Source organism: Crotalus tigris, unplaced genomic scaffold, assembly GCF_016545835.1.
Source record: "Crotalus tigris isolate CLP2741 ecotype Arizona unplaced genomic scaffold, ASM1654583v1 scf7180000019496.3020429, whole genome shotgun sequence".
NCBI classification, from domain to species: domain Eukaryota; kingdom Metazoa; phylum Chordata; class Lepidosauria; order Squamata; family Viperidae; genus Crotalus; species Crotalus tigris.
This window is the reverse complement of record NW_024097566.1, coordinates 1,266,368-1,280,962: the sequence shown is the minus strand read 5'-3', so window position 1 is coordinate 1,280,962 and position 14,595 is coordinate 1,266,368.

Below are 14,595 nucleotides of genomic sequence, written 5' to 3'. Positions count from 1 at the left end.
TCTGCTTTCCCAGCTATTTTTTTTAATGTATTGGTCATGTGGTGCTTTGTCTTCCCATGCCTGTATTCTGTCCTTCATTTGGTTTTTCTTGTAGGCCAGTTTGGTCTCTCCAGTAGTCAGTAAGCCTTCCTGATATACTAATTTCAGTGCATCTTCCTCATTGTTCTTTAGATATTCTTCCAAAGCCATTTTTTCTTCTTCAACCATCTGATGTACTTCTTCTTCTTCTTCTTCTTCTTCTTCTTCTTCTTCTTCTTCTTCTTCTTCTTCTTCTTCTTCTTCTTCTTCTTCTTCTTCTTCTTCTTCTTCTTCTTCTCCTTCTTCTTCTTCTTCTTCTTCTTATTATTATTATTATTATTATTATTATTATTATTATTATTATTATTATTGGATAGTGAGTAGAAAAAACAAAGAAAAATGTAAATGTGCTAAGAATGTTGAATTTTGATACACCATAAAAAAGTTTTGCTTTATTTTAAATGCACTAAATATTATTGTGAGGCCATTATGAGCATCTGGTTGCACCATTGTTTTTTTAATAACCTGTCAGTATTTTAAAAATTACTTTTTGGAGTGTTCATAATTTACTTGTCTTAAATTATTTGATTATACTTCTTGGCACATAGAAACACACTTCAGGTGGTGATTTTGTTCAGAATTTAACTCAAGCCACTTAGCAAATTTATTTATTTATTTATTTATTTATTTATTTATTTATTTATTTATTTATTTATTTATTTATTTATGTGACTTATATACCGCTTTAAGTGCAAGCACTCTCTAAGCGGTGTACACCAGTAAGCAATGTATATAAGCAATGCAATGTATGTAAGCAATGCAAATAAGAATTAATTGGACATTGAAAGAAATATTCTGACTTAGATGGAGTTTTGTTGTTTTGTTTGTTATCTGCAATCTTTTAGAACTAAAACACTTGCAAAATTTATTCTGAGATCTGTTATTTATATGCATTTAACTGGAAGAGTATTTCTATGTTTTTGCAGACAATAGCTAATTGCTTTGAGTTACACAAATAGTGTTCCATACACCATCGACGTTGTCATGCCAGCCACATGACCACTTTGGACAATGCTGATTCCCTCTGCTAGGAAATGGAGATGAGCACTGCCCCCTAGAGCCAGACACAACTGGCAGGAGAAAACTTTTACCTTTTTTCTTTTCTTTTTGGAGTTACACAATGTCAAGGAAGAAACAAGATTCAGTGCTTCTTTGGAACTTTGAAACAGAAGAAAGGCAACTCAGATGTGGAAAGAGATATTGTGGAGCTAAAGCATTTAGTCATATGTATTCCACACATGCCCAGCCATGTTGAAACCAACACTAACATACTGGCAGATAAGCTGGGGCAAGGCTATACTAAACAAAGTGTGTTTGTTAATGTAATGGAATGTAATGAACATTTCCTTATGTAAATGCTTACCATGTTTTGTTTAGTTTATAAATTGGTCTTAAGCATTCAAAAATACAGTTCATGAAAATAATTCAAAATGAACATGGGCAAATTGATGGAAGCAACAGACAGAATATATCCATGCAGTTCACATTTCTTTATACATTATATGTTATCAGCCAGGTTCACAAGACATGATATACCACATAGTTCATTTGATTTTTGCTTAGCAGAATAGGAGTAACTATTCTAATACTGCCTTCAGCTCATGTTTATATACAGAGACAAAACCAGTTTGAATAGTCATAAATATTCATTTATAACAGAGATTGACATTTGTTTAGAACCTTGATTAATTTCACAACATTTAGTTACTGTAGGTGAGCTTAGGTGCTTTTCACTAAAAGGAGATGTTTAGTGTTGGAAGATGTTTCTTTGGAAGTTGTAGGAGGGTAAGTGAATAAGTTTTTGATAAAGAACCCTCTAAAGAAATAAATAGGTGATTTCAGCTGCTGCTGATCCATGAGGCAAGCATGTTTGTTATAGACTATATTATGCAATTTGCATACCAGAGCAAATGGAAGAACATCAGTATAGGCCTTATTTTTTAAAAAAAGAGGGCAAAGAGTCTTTATGTTTCCCATTCCTGCTTTATGGCTTAATGTTAAGTATGAAGCAGTACACTGTGGTTTATTCAACAAAATACAGCAGATATAATGGTATTGCATATACATTGCCAAAAGGAACAAAAATGTTTTTTTGTTCAATGCCATCCATACTTTGGTGTTTTCATTAAATTAAGGTAGATTTGATTTCATTTGATGTTTTTAGCCCAGATGGTCTTAATATGATTAGAAGTTCACATCTAAAATAGAATTAATTATATTTCCCTTTGCCAATTCTACCCATTACGGCTGTTGCTTTTGTAAAATACCACAAAATACTATCAAAGCTCTGAGAAGTGTGCTTGGCAGGGACACCAGCAGAACAAAAGCAAGTGAGTGTGCATGAAAAAAAGATAGAGGAAACGTATATTCTCTTTTTGAATGTAGAATAGCTATTCTACATTTTTTCTGATGAATAGAAAATTTACATTTACATCATTTTCCTACATACATGTTATCTTTTTTGAATGAAAACTTTAAACACTGGGAACAATAAACTATCTCAGAGGGAACTTAGAAGAAGAACAGAGAAAAGAACATTGTTCCATTTAATTGCAATCAAGGGATTTGCTTGCATGAAACTGCTGTACTGCTAATTCAGTGCTCATCCAGGTAAACTAAAATGGTATTCTCATTCTGTGATTATAATTCATTTGGTTTTTAATAATTTCAGTGGGGAGAACCATGTGTTGGCCATTTCAGAGCCTTAGCAGGAAGTATGTCCCAGTTATGGAGTACTGCCATCCATGAGATTAATTTGTCAACAAGGGACCCCTTATGATAGGGTTCCTCAACCTTGGCAACTTTAAGACTTATGGACTTCAACTCCCAGAATTCCTTAGCCAGAAAAGCCTTATGATACCTTTTTGCCTCTGTTTTCATTCTTAGTATGATATTGTAATGTTCAGTTTAATGTACTTCAAGTCAGTCAAGCATCCTGAATTTTCTTTTTATTCTTCAGTATCAGAATGCTGAATTCTCCCCACCCCCACTCTCTCTTCCTGAGGTCCAGCTTCAGAGCAACAGCTTGTTTCGCTGAAAACATTCAACTATAAGGTAGGTTGGATTTGAATTTATATTATTGTTTAAAACACTCAGCTGAATGTTGTACTTTGAAAGTTGTACACCCTGTATCTTTTATTGAATGAACCAGCCAACTGAAGTTTATTGAATCTATTCACTTTTTCTTCAGCAGTCTGTAACTATCAGGTAAGAGAATTATGCAGCTAGTTTGACAAATTCTTCTCAAAAAATTACAGTATAGTCTGATGGAGAAGATTCTGCTTTACAAATAATAAACCTGTTTATTAAACTTTAAAAATCTTTTTTTGCAGAAATACAATAGGCTATCCTTATGTTATGGTCCAGTTATGATAATACATGTGTAATATTGGAAATGCTTCTACAGTACAGGCCACAAGATTTAAGGCAGGGTTGTTTTCCCAGAAATAATCAAATTCCTCTTCATGAATGTCACACAGTAATGAGGCTACATTTCTAACAGTTCACTTAACCCACTAATTATATTTAGCACATTCATGCTGTAATGTACCTTTGGAACTAAGATTTAGTCCAGAGTACTATACATTAAGAGTATGATGTATTTCCAAGAAATAGTTAGCTCTAGGGAAGCTTCAAGCAAAATGTCATTCAAAGCATAACAATAAAGTCAAGGGGTTTTTTTCTGCCATGTTTGTTCCTTTGTTTTGCTTTGCTTGTTTTTTTTTAAATGTTTTTAATAATTTATAAACTGTCCAGAATTTCTGGGAATTGGGCAGCATATAAATTGAATGAATTATTATATACACAACAATGTGAAATCACAGTTGCAATTCTTTTGCTGATTTGGGCCTTCATACACAACATGCTTTCTTAAGAACCTAGGATATGGTAATCTACCAATAGAGTATATGTGCAGTTTCAAGCAGTGTGGCCTTTTGTAACTCAAAGATAGAAATTTTGTCAATGCAGGGATCTTTTCTATTTTTCAAGACTTACTGTTATTTCAAGCAGCAGAGGAGCTACATCACTTTGCCCTGATGAATCAAAGTGCACATACTAAGTTTCTGCAATTGATTAATGAGCTGTACTACAGAAAACAACTTTATGGACTATTATCTTATTTTGTACCACATGAGAGTCAATAAATCAGAAGCTTACTTGGTGCTTATCTGATGTCATTTATTTAAACACTTGAAGCTGCTGAATTTGACCATGAATTAAGCTAAAGGTCTGATACAATGGGAAGGGAAATATAAGATCAAAAAATAAAGGTAGTCCTCAATTTATGATCGCAATTGAACCCACAATTTCTGTTGCTAAGTGAGACAGTTAAGTGAGTTTTGCTCCATTTTATGACCTTTCTTGCCACAGTTGTAAAGAATCACTGCAGTTAAGTTAGTAATATGGTTGTTAAGTCAGTGGGTCTTTCCCATTGACTTTGCTTGTCAGAAGATCACAAAAGGTGATCTTCTGGAACACTGCAACTGTCATAAATGTGAATCAGTTGCCAAGCATCTGAATTTTGATCATATGACTATGGGGATGCTGCAACGGTTGTAAGTGCAAAAAATGTTCATAAGTCACCTTTTACAGTACCATTGTAACTTTGAAGGTCATTAAATGTATTGTTGTAAATCGAGGACTACTTCTATGCAGTTCCATTCACCCACTCCAGAAGCTGAGTATCTAATGTGATGACAGCCAAAGGAATCAAATTCAAAAATGTTTATTTGCAAGAAAGATCTGTTTAGGATGATTTGGACTAATCAACAATAAACCCTTGCACATGTGAAATTTTGTTTTGCTAGACAAGCCAGTATGGTCTAGTGCAGGGGTGTCAATCTGCTAGCCCGCAGGCCATTTACATCATGCAGAGGCCGGGCCACCCCAGCTCTGGCAATGCAAAAAAAGTTGTGAAACATCACAACACATCACGTGACATGGCGAGTTTGACATCCATGGTCTAGTGGTTAAAGCACCCAGGCTAAAAACCAGTGGACCATCAACTTTAAAAATGAGCATGGCTGTAGTCATTTTCCCTATTCATTTTTGGTTGACACATAGAAAGGTGGGAGGGGGGATTGCCAGGTGCTTGGCTAGTCAAAATATTCTTTTGTCCCATGGGAACCAAGGTCATTGGCTGCTCCCAAGACTGCAGGCTGGGCGTTTCGTGAAAAGCCGGCCAAGAAGATGTATTGGGGAATGTAGTTGCTTGCATAGCTTTAGAGGTATGATTTCTTAACTTTGTATTGGGAAATTGTTATGTGAGTCTTCAGACTTGGATTCACTTTTGATGTGCCGATACTTTGTAACTAATAAACATATTCTTTGAGGAATTTCCAAGCCTTGGAGTTCTGCTTTATTTGTCTCTGTCTGTTGGAACCATGACATTAAACCAAGTTTCCTAAAACTTTATTTTCTTGGAGTGCTGGGCTCCAACTGCCTACCCACTCACTTTTGGGAGAGCGGTAAAGACTCAGCAAAGACTTGAGATGGAGAAAATTGAAATCGCTGCTAGCCACAATGGGACTCAGGTTGGTGCTTCAGCCACTGAGGAGGCATCACTGATAGGGGCTTGGCCAAAAGCAAGGTTGATCCAACCTGGGAAGCTGGTGCCGCAGGAAGGAGCTACAGCCCTGACAGACCTCTTCCAAGCCAAGGCTGCCCCTCAGCACAGAAGCACTCCTGTAACTGCTGGAGAGGAGCTCTTATTGCTGGGTTCATCATCTGCAAATGGCAACAAAGGAAAGGGGCCATGGGATGGGATGACTCCGACGAGTGGAGATTTCAGTCTGCAGTCCACAGCCCCTCACTTAAAGAGCTGAAGGAGAAGTTCGGCCAACTGGAGGTGAGGGATACAATCCCTGTTGCCCAGGAGCTGGATGCTGTGGGGGGAAATGCCAAGAACTACCCATCTCTCCCCCCCTCACTGGAGCTCCAGCCCAACTCCCGAAGACCATGCTACTTTGTCCATCTCCCAACCACCTGTGATACCAAGCTCTGGATCCCAGCCAAGCCCATTACCATGGCCTTGGGATGCCAGTCCTGGAGCCCAGCCAAGAGAAGTCTGGAGAGTGGTTCAGCCACATCAACAGAACCAGCAAGTCGCCCAAGCCCAGCAAGCCGCCCAAGCCCAGTAAGCTGCCCAAGCCCAGCAGCAGATGCAGGTGGCTCTGCTGAGGTTTGAACTGCCTCCCATCAAGCCCACCTTTGATGGGGATCCCAAGAACCTGACCTTCTTAAACCAGTTGTGGGCTCATTTAGATTGCTACGCTTATGCCTACCTGGATGGGGCTATGATGGTGAATGCTGTGGCAGCAAATTTAGAGGGAGAAGCGGCCGACTGGGTGACCAACCTCCATGATGAAGGGGCTCCTGAATTGCACATTTATTCATGGGGCAACTGAGGGGTCAATTTGAGGACAAATCCTGAGTCCTACTGGCAGAGAAATAAATCCACCACCTGAAGCAAAGAGCTCACCCTGCAAAGAGGTACATCTGTGAATTCAGGAGAGTTGCCAACCAGCTGGGGCAGGGGCCTGAGCGGTCATTGATCAACTACTTCAAATAGGGTTTTGATCATGACTTGCTTCAAGCCTGCATCATTTGAGGTCTTCCCAACCTGTTGTGTGAGTGCTACTGTATGGCAGTGATGCTGGACATCGAGCTGGACTGCCCCCGAAAGTTGCACCATTGAACCCAAGCTGCCGTGCGTCCAAGAAAAACGCCTCTATGGCCAACAACCCCAAGCCTCTGCAGCTGCCAACGTCCCCCAAGCACCAGCCAGGGCTCTAATCAAGTGCTACCAGTGCAGTCAGAGGGGTCACCATGCTGTGGAGTGCCCAGCTCCTCACTCTCAATCCAGGAGTGTGCCAGCCACGGCCGCAAAACTGCAAAGAGCACCCAGAGGGGGAAGAGAAAAAACCAACTAGGCACATCAAGGCCTGGGTATCGAAGCCTCCCCTCCCACCGAGCTCAAAGCCAATCCCCAACCCGAGCCACAGCAGATGCCGGCACCATATGACAGGGATGAAGAAGGTGAGGAAGACCCCATGGTAAATCAACCCATTCCCTCTTTGCTATTCCCACCAGGCTGATAGTGCCCAAAACAGGGGCTCACATGAGTTTGAAGATCCTAATAGACTCGGGTTGCACTCGGTGCTTAATTAACTTACCAATTGTGCTCAAACTGGGAATCTGAGGCAAGCTATTGCCCCTGCCCATGAGGTTTGAGCAGGCTGATGGGTCTTTCATTGGAGGTGCCCCTGCCATGTACCTAACTGAACCTGTGCATTTGGAAATGGGTCGGCATTGGGAAATTATCCATTTTGTGGTGGTTCTGAAGATGACCGAAGCAGTAATTTTGGGGCTAGCATGGTTAGATAAATGGCATCCTAACATCTGGTGGGAGGAGGGAATGCAGAAATTAAGACTGGGGACTGGACCCCTCGCACCTGACGCTGACAATAAAACTAGTGAATTCTAATCTCACCCTAGGCATGAAAGCTGACTGGTAGACTTTCAGCCAGTCACCCTCTCTCAGCTCAATTCACAGGGTTGGTGTTGTGGGGAAAACAGGATGAAAGTATACTAGGCATTGTATGTTCCTCACTTAAGTTATTTATAAAATAATGAAGATGAAATAAAAAGAAATATTTCTAGCAGGCAGCAGTTCAGTCTAAATGTGGCTCTGACTATGGGCGTATGAAAACTTTTTCTATTTTATTCTATTTGCTCTGTTTTATCAGAGTGTTTTACCAGGCTGGACTTGGCCTTACAGCTCTGTAATTTATTTTAATTGTCCAGCTCCTGACCTTCTTGCATCTTGAACTATAATTATTTTATTTAGCCTAATTTCTCTTCTTTCCTAACTTTTCAACTGTTGTGCTGTTATTGCTGCTACTGCTTCTCCTTTGAGAAATGCTTCTGTGAAATGCTTTTTAAACTGTCCTTTGAAAATACTGCTGTATTTTCTGGCCTGCAAGATCCTAGAGTAAGGCTCATTCTTTTATGAAAGTATTTCAAAAGGTAGAAGTTTAGATATTAAATCTGCCCACAGCTTGTGTGTAGAATAGATTGGAAAAAGTGGATAAGATTTTAGAATTAAAGCATAAGAATTTATATTTTTCTGGATTATATGATAATCTGATCAACACTTCATAATCAATAAGAGCAAAATTACATCCTGAATTTAGAACTGCACATTTTTATATAATTTAGATTCTTATCTTGCATCCTGGAAAAAGAAGCAGTCTGACAAGAAAGGAGCTGAAATTCTGCCCATAGCAGAAAATCACAGCAGGACTCTGTGAAGCATTCTGTTATAATAATAACTACAGTAGCTTTATTTCAGCTGTTTTATAAGCAAAGTAAAGCTTCGTGCACATACCAAGCAACACTTAGCAAAGGATATACTGTGCTCTTTGCATGCTTCAGTGAGATTAAAAAAAAAATCCTTGGATCTTACTACAACTGATATCTTTAACAATGGTAACATTCCGAATATCATAGGCATCCGCAAAACCACAATGCAAAAAAAGATGATACATATCATCTTACATACATGCTACATCTGATGTGAGTACATAGTCTGGAGAATGTCGTGGCATCATGATACATACAGTATTTCATCATTTACTCCCCTCCCTCATGTCTACTGTATGATGGTTTTGAATATTAGTAGCATTTTAACAGCTGTAAATATTCACATTTTGAAGATTTTGAAGAAATAACTAATATTTATTTTCAACCTTTGTGTAGTGGTAAACTAGACTCCTTCCACAGAAAGCAGAAACATTTTAGTCTCTTATGCTGCTTATATTAACATCTACCACCTCTTGGAAGTGGTAGCAGATCAAGTTGGAGAAGGTTGGTTTTCACTTCCTTAAAGATCTCCCATGCCCCAGAATTTCAAAAGCAGGGTAGCAAATAAACTGGAAGTATGTAGAAAAAGAGCATATCATTTCTCCAATTATCTCTAATGGTTGAAGTTCTGTTTCATATATTTGTGTATTTAATTGTTAGATTTATATTTTATTTTTCCTCCAGCTTAAGAGAGAGAATTCTCTCACCAATTTTTCCTACGAGCAATCACCCTGTGAAGTAAGTTGGGTTAAGAGAGAGGGACTGGCACGAAATCACTCAGTGAGCTTCCATGGCTGAGGTAAACTTGAATCTGAATCTCCTTGTCTTAATCCAATACTTTAACTAATATCCCACACTGCCTGAATGTACAAGCAAGACTTTTGGTTAATATGTAATCATGGCAAATGAACACAATTACCGAGGACCTACGCTATCAATAATTCTGATATTTATATAAATTTGACAATCCAATTCTCCTTTAATTTTAAGGAAAATGAAATTTAGATTAAAATGTTTATATTAAAACTGATTAAAATGCAACTACTTAAGTTGTGTTAAGAAAAATCCATTTTTAGGAAAAAATATTCCTAAACTTAAAGAACTTCTTCAGTGCTTAATTATTTATTTTGCACCTAGAATAGTACCTTTATAGCTATAGATTTTGGAACTGACCAAACATAATATAGATTCATACTAAGTAATATAATGGAACCTAACTTGTAGTTTAATATCATTTGTACCAATATTCATAAACTGATGCAAATAACATAAAAACATCAATTATGTTTTTATGCAAGCACACATTACTTCAATTATGTAAATTTAGATTTAACAAAGATTTGGGTTTAATAGACCCCCTTTTGTTCAAATGCTTTATTAAATTAATTACAGTAATTTCCTGTAATTAAGATGTGGGGAGAAGCTGGAAAAGCTATCTATGGAAGACAGGATAACATGAAACAAAACTCTGGAAAAGAGTCGTTGCTTTGAAATGTGCAGGTAGCCATTATATTATTTTTTGCTTTCTCTCATGTTTTTAATTTTTTGAGATAACCACAAGCTTAAATACAGAACTAAATGTATATTAATTGATTATGGATATAAATATACAGTATAATGGGCAGAAGCAAGCTGGACAAATCTGGACAACTGTAACATATTGACTTTACATACTCTACTCTCTGCACTTTGTGATACAATTCTTTATTTCTTCCACAGCAGTTAAAGCTGAGTCTAGGATTAGGAGGTAGGGGTGTTAGTTTGAAGAATTCATTCTTTTATTTAAAGTATGTGAAGAAGGAGCACATATACAAATTCCTTGAACTGAATTGTTTGCCCATATGCATACACATCAATGAGTTTTTGTTTTATTTCTTTTATAAAATAAACTCATTTTTCTAGAAAATAGATTTGATAATAAATATTATCTGTTTGTGGAAACCAACTCTTGTTTATCCAGTAGATTCAAATTATGTAACAACACTTCTTAGTTTTAAATTCTACTTTCTGGAAATAAAAAATGGCAGCTGCCTTTAATTAACACAATCAATAAGCCTCCATCCCTGGAAGAACCAAGCAAATAATAGAAAATAAGATGGTTGTGTGTACACACGCATGAATGGTAACTAATAGCTGTAGGCTATGAATTAGCATGATGTTGAATTTGGTCAATACACAGTATTGCTCTTCAGCAATGAATTTTGTTGATGTTGGATTCGAACATCATATGATGAAGGAATCAGTGCTCAGTCATTGCAGGGTGCAAATATGGCTGACTGCCTTCACAGTGTTTATTCCTTTTATACAGGTATTCCAAATAGCATAAAGTAACATGGCATCAGCATAGTAAGATATTGGTGAAACCCCTTGCCAATCCTTAAGAATATATCAGCTAGGAAGCCCCAGCCAGGGAGCAGTTTCTACCACATTCTGTTGATGTAACCTAGCTGATATCAGGTAGGTGAGGTCATTGTATCAGCCTGGGGTAGTTCCCCACATTGCCATGGCAATGTGAATGGATGAGATCATGTAGAGAGAAGAGGCACGCAGGCTTTGGAAGGGCAGTTTGCTGCTCACGACCTCTACCTGGCCCCTATCTCTACAATATGGAAATTATGTTTTTCTTTTCTGAATTTACTACAACATGTATAATGTTATACATCTCAATATGACATTTTAAAATAAGCTAAAATACCCTCAATACTGTAAAACAGCCTCTTTAATGACTTTTTCTATCTTTGGTTGCAATTTTTACATGTCTTAAAGGCTATAATAACTTTTCTTTGGATATACTGGGCATAGTTTCATGCCCAGTTATATATTCCCACATTCACAATTTATTATATTAGTTCTTTAAAATTATTTTGCTAATTATCCCAATATAGAACATAAAAGCACAGATTATGAACATAAATAAAATATCCACCTGATAACAGACTTGAAACAATACCAAAATAAATAAATAAATAAACTGAAGAGGACCTAGTAAAATAATCCAGGACAATAAATCTGCCTCAAAATATGGCTGCATCTGGCTGACTTTGTCCTGGCTTGAAAGCTAAAAAGAGAAAAACCCTGGTTATTAGTCTGAAGAGTAATCTTCAGGAAATATCAGGACTATAATCTAGTTAAAAGTTAAAAACACAGCATAGGAAAAGACAATGACCACCTACTTCCATATTACTGCCAAAGATATTATATAATGTGTCCATGAAGATACTAAAAGCTGAACTCAACTTGAAAGAGAATTACTTAGAACCAATAAAATTAACACATTTTAAAAATCTTGGGTGGAAACAGCCATCTGTGAAATACTCAGGGAAACTCATAGTGGAAATATTACCTACATTAATTCTAATCAAATTTGTTTTTCATTTGACCACTTAAATGACTGATTGTTTGGCAACACAATTTCATTTTCAGATAATATATTTTTAAGTAATCAAGCCACTACACTTGTAAATTAAATGTGTCATTTTATTTTTTTAAATTGATAATAAAATGTGTTTATATTTTTTTTCTTTCAAACATTAATTTTCAGTATTAATCCAATATTAAGCAGAATTAGTAATAAATCACCCCACTAAATTTTCATATCTCTGGAACTGCTTACACAGCAACTGTCCCCTTAGCAGTTTATTCTTTTACCTCTGAAAGATCTGGGTTTGAGATTCTCTGCAAGTGGAAACTGATGCTCTCCTACCATGTGTTGAAAGACTAGACTATACAATAGTGCAGGATCTTCACTTTTTGAAGTTGAATTAAATAAATGCCAAAAGGGGTGCATATATTGATCACCATTCACTTATTACAGTGAACTGAGGATGGATTTACAAGCTATCTTATATAATGATTTATTGGAGAATTCCAGAGGGAGACACCCCATCATTCTACTAAGCTATTGCTTCCATTGACAAATGGCAAACTTATGATCATTCACTATAACATCATCCTTTGACTATGATCATTGTTTCAAATTTAAACAGAGTTGTCATACTACCTTTTTACATCTCTTCTTTTCTTCTGATGACACACATTTAGTTTCTTCTAAATTTCCTCCTTTTCATAGTAGTAATCATCAGGACTGTTTTTGTCATAGAACGCCCAGAACGGAGTTCCGGTACCTTTTTTGGATGGAAACTTGTAGGGTAGGCAAGGTGAGTTGTATGACGTGTGTGAGTTCTGGCACCTTTTTTTTTTTTTTACAAAAAAAGCACTGGTAATCATTATTCTTCAGTACTTGCTTTCTCTCCTTCCTGCCACTGACTACTGAAGTCTCTTACAGTATTCTGCAATACACTAACTTTGCTAAGTAAAATGAACTTCCTCCCTCCCTCCCTCCCTCCTTCCTCTATTAAGAGAATATAATTGTCATTGCTTAAGGAATAAAATAAAAATGTATATTTGGTACATTATCATGATTGTCCAATGAATATTCTCTCTGCACCATGTTTGTAGGACCTCCAGACTACCAGGCTTCATTTTTTTGCCCTATGAATGAGTGGTAGCAACATTATTGGCAATATATAGTTATGATTTTTCTTGACTGTTTTTATATATATATATATGTGTGTGTGTGTGTGTGTGTGTGTGTGTGTGTGTTTTCTGAGATTTCCGTGGGTGTTTGTATGTAGGTCTTTGGTTATTCAGGTTTTTTCCCACATAAAATTGGAAGTGTCTTGGCGACGTTTCGAAACTTCGTCATCTTCAGGCTGGCGTTTTCAGCTTGCTGTATATGTTACACCCTGTTGCCCAAATATGGGAGAGAGAAATATTTTGCCTTGTATCAGCTCAAACTAGAGCCATCCACAGGCAGCAGTCATGACTGTGACATCATATACATTTCTAAAATTTGGATTGCTAGCAAAGAATTAAGGGAGAACTGGAATAGCTATTTCGAACTCTTTAGCTCTTTTCAACCAGACATACCCTTCTGAGATTCGAACCTGGGCTGTCTGCATGCTAGGCAGCTGTATTAACCTCTAGGCCACAGGTTCTGTCTCACTTTTGCCAGCTGTGTTAGGGAGGGAAGAAACAGGGGAGGAGTTATCTAGAATGCTGTATGTTACACCCTGTTGCCCAAATATGGGAGAGAGAAATCTCCTCCCGTTTCTTCCCTCCCTATATATATTATTTTTGCATTGTGCTGGTGTTTGGTTTTATTTAATTTCATGATTATTCACTGCTCAGAGTCACTTGTTTGAGATGGGCAGCCATAAAAATTGAATAAATAAATCCACATAAAATTGGAAAATGTATAATTACCTATTCTTAGCAGTAAAAGAATCCATTCAAACCATCAGTTCTTAAGTGCTCTGCCATAAATATAAGATTCTTATAGGAAAAAATACAAGGACTTTAATTGTTTTTTAATGAGGACATATTGACAAGAATCATAAGAGTGATTGTTACATTAATAATTTGTAGGCGTGCATTTCCTAGTGCAAGAAATTCCCTTTTATCAACTAGAGTTTATAATAGCTATGGGAATTATGACAACAATTGTCCCATTATTTAAAGTCCAACCTCCTATCTTTGGCATACACCTGATTTTAATAGAATCATTTGTGCCTCAGTAAGTGTTGCACTTATGGCAAAAATTTAATTTATTTAAGACAAAAATGAAGATGTTAACAGAAAAAGATTTTCTTTTGGTGGTCTCAGGTCTTTCAGGATAATAGTCCACCAAACCCATAAATATAGTAAATATACAATAAATTATATTTTTAAAAGGCAAAGAAATGTCTACATTGTTTCTAAAGAATGGCTGATGGCCATACACTGTAGGCAGAGATACCAGCTGACAACCTTTCTATGATGGTCACCTACTGTGCCTCAGAGCAGTTGGAATTAATTATCCTGTGGGGTGAGGGGAAAAGACAAGTGTAGCTATGAAGGCTTCCAGAATACTTGTTGTCTTTCTTTCCCTACAGAGATCACAAGTGGCATGAAGGCATGATCTTCATAGAATCTCCCATTTATTCCGATGTTTATCTATAAAATCTAGAAGCAGGCCTTAACTCAGCAGATAGCTAGTCCAAAGATTATACCCAGAAATCAAACTAGAAATGAAATGAAACCACAGAATATGCAGCAGGGGGCAGGAGGGCATGGGGAGGCTTGCTTTGTAGAACGCTTTTGTTAACCAGTGAT